This window comes from Vollenhovia emeryi, unplaced genomic scaffold, assembly GCF_000949405.1.
Source record: "Vollenhovia emeryi isolate VEMERY1.0 unplaced genomic scaffold, V.emery_V1.0 DF939128.1, whole genome shotgun sequence".
Lineage (NCBI taxonomy): Eukaryota > Metazoa > Arthropoda > Insecta > Hymenoptera > Formicidae > Vollenhovia > Vollenhovia emeryi.
Genome location: NW_011967238.1, coordinates 2,571,923 through 2,575,022, shown reverse-complemented (window position 1 = coordinate 2,575,022; position 3,100 = coordinate 2,571,923). Strand labels below are relative to the sequence as shown.

The 3,100-nt window shown below is 34.9% G+C and overlaps 1 protein-coding gene across 1 annotated transcript in view; it reads right to left on the bottom strand.

Moving 5' to 3' along the window:
- The window catches only part of LOC105568656, an 11,758-nt gene extending 8,996 nt beyond the window's left edge, over nucleotides 1-2,762 (bottom strand). Inside the window, exon 1 of the mRNA XM_012024489.1 lies at nucleotides 2,689-2,762. The gene's annotated coding sequence lies outside the window, so the exon portion shown is untranslated. The remainder of the gene's footprint in view (nucleotides 1-2,688) is intronic.
- Between the last annotated feature and the right edge of the window lie 338 nt (nucleotides 2,763-3,100).

The following is a 3,100-nucleotide window of genomic DNA, read 5'->3' as shown; positions in this document are numbered from 1 at the left end:
TGCGTGTACAAACCGTGACGGGGACATTATCACTTCAGTGTGTCGTTCCATTAAAAAGAAACACTGTATTTCGCATTTTTGTTATATTAATATTTTCTGCAATTTGTAAGAAAATTGCACTCTTATCAAACATAATGCACCAAAGACCTTAATTTGCCAGAAAAGTGCATAATAAGAAATTGAAATTATTCTAAACTTTTCAAAGATTGAAATTTAAAAGAACTTAAGGGTGTACGAACTGTAACATTATATAAATCCATATGTTTTATTATAAAAAAAATAACAATTATATAATACCTGTAAGAAAATTATAAGAATTGTATTCTTATCAAATATAATGCAATGTACAATGTTGCAACGTTTCTATACTGCAAACTTTTGTGCTATATGGGATTTTATATATATATATATATATATATAAAATATATATATTACATGTGGAGTAATACGAAACATAGGTATGTATAGTGATAAGAAAATACAAATATAAATATATTTTTTAAATGAATATAATGCAAATTTTGAAAGAAACTTTTAAGCTTAATTCAAAGCTTTCCGCGAACGACTCGTTCATAAATCACGGATTTCGGAAGGCGTCTGGTCTAATGATCTAACGTTTAATATTTCAAACCCGAGATTATCTCAGATATGGGCCGGATGATCAGTAAATCGAACGATCGCATTTACGCACTTCCAACATATCCATGTGTTACGTGTCGGCACGCTGATGTAACACTGTCAGCACCAGTTCCGTATACATTATTTCTGATACTGTCCGATCGATTGTACGTAAAAACGAGTGCTATACCGGTAGAATATTTGATAGAACTATCAAGACCACTTTTATATCGAACACTTGATAAAGTGGTGGTAAATATTTAGACAAGGTCAAGTGACCATGATCTTGACATAGTCTGTCAAGGTTACCCTCCTGAGGTCACCTCCCTTCGGTTTTAGTCGTCGCTCGTTTTTTTATTAAAAAGCTATTAACAAAATTAATTATAAGTAGCAATGGCTCGTATGACAAAATAAAAAAATAAGGGGCTCAGAACCAGAACAAGATGTTAGTGTTCAATTAATATTTAATAATATACAGGGTGTACTAAAACCACCGGAGGTCCTCTTAATGACAGATTCCTTAGAACATTTCCAGACGAAAATCCTAATACAAAAGTGTCGAGGCTATAATAGTTTTTAAATTAGAAGCGATTATTTTCCACAAATGATAGGGCTGAAATTTGGCGCGCTCAGGCACGGCGAAATGACAAGTGATATAAGTGCTCCTATGAATATCGCTCTTTTTATGATGTTATGTTTATTGTATAAATTTCATAGACTTATACTCATAGACTGCGCCGTCTTGTGAACGGCTTGAAGTTAACACAAGACGCAGAGGGCAATAGCGCTAGAGAACCTCTGTTTTTCTAATTTGTCAGTTGGTGGGAAAATCAGGGGAAAAGTGTCATCGCCCGTCCCTCGCGCCTTCTCAGACTTTTTCCGGGCGCACAAATACATATATATAACCTCCCCTATCTTCACTCTGCAGATGCTTTATCCCCTCTTTTGCCACTTCATGAGAGAAAAAGATTTTCTAGCGCTGTATCTATGTCCTTCGGTGTTATCTTCAAGCCGTCCACAAGACGGCGCAGTCTATGAATATAAGTCTATGATAAATTTACAATATCACTTGTCATTTCGCCGTGCCTGAGCGCGCGAAATTTCAGTCCTATCATTTGTGGAAAAAAATCGCTTCTAATTTAAAAACTATTATAGCCTCGACATTTTTGTATTAAGATTTTCGTCTGAAAATGTTCTAAGGAATCTGTCATTAAGAGGACCTTCGGTGGTTTTAGTACAGCCTGTATATATACAGGGTGTTATGTAATACCCGCATCAACGCTTATTGTGGGATAGAGTGGACTAGACTAAGTTGAAAAGTCCTGTACCACTTTGCAGGTTTTGTAATAGTTAACGAGTTATTAATTATTAAAAATCGCTGTCTTAGGCCGGCCCACTGCCCAATTCAAACGTGCGACGAGATCGATCGATCGTTACTAGGCACGCGGAGAGTTGTTTATTACAAGCGGCAATGGCGAGCGACGCGTCACGCTGAACCGCCACCGTGCATTTCTGACACACACAGCCCCGCGCCCTTCTTTAATAACAATAAAACTTTAATAAAATCATTAAAAACATTTTTTTAACTTAAGTATGTTATACGTGCATAGAAAAATATCAATTTTGCTTAAAAGGACGATTACTCAGTTTACTTTTTTCTTTTACTAAGTAACGATTGTCTTTACAAAGAATATTTGTAACATGTACATTTTTAGACCATTATCAAGAAAAAATATTCTTTGTTAAAGGTCCTTAACGGACCATCCTCAGTATATCGAAGAGAACAATAATCAATCCATAAATAAGCTCATAGTATTAATATAAACTTTAAAAAATGTATACGCAGTCGATTGGATAAAAGTATAATAAATAAAGGGACATACATATTAGACGATAGCGCAGTCAAACCGAATAAAATGTATAATATAAACCAACGCAAGTTGTATAAGTAAACGCAAATAAATTAGACGTATTACGTTGACAGAAAGCTGTAACAATCGAAGTACATAAACTATTGTAATATAATAAGTTAGTGCCATACAAAGGAAAAGAAGAAAGGTATGTACTCACATATAGACATGTTGAACTGTGATGTTAACATAGTGACGGATAGCGGATATATGCTGGATATAAAATAAGTCGTTGAAGGAAGAGAAGGGATGGCACTAGGGAGGAGGAGAGGGGGTGCTAGGATTATTATGAAGTGGGGAGCACATTGCTCACACAAAATCTAGAATCTTACGCATTCAATTTATTAAGTCATGCATAAGACTTGGTCTCATTCCCCCACATTTAAAAGTTTTAGACCACGAAATACACTTATACCAGGTACAATATCAGCGACTTTATAAAAATTTTATCCGCACACAGATAAATAAAATTCTAAGGATAGAATTAGACGATGCCTATAAACATTCACGTTGGACGACAAACATGTTATTTCAAAAATCAAAACAATTGCCAAGGTTAGTGCCTCTTCCTA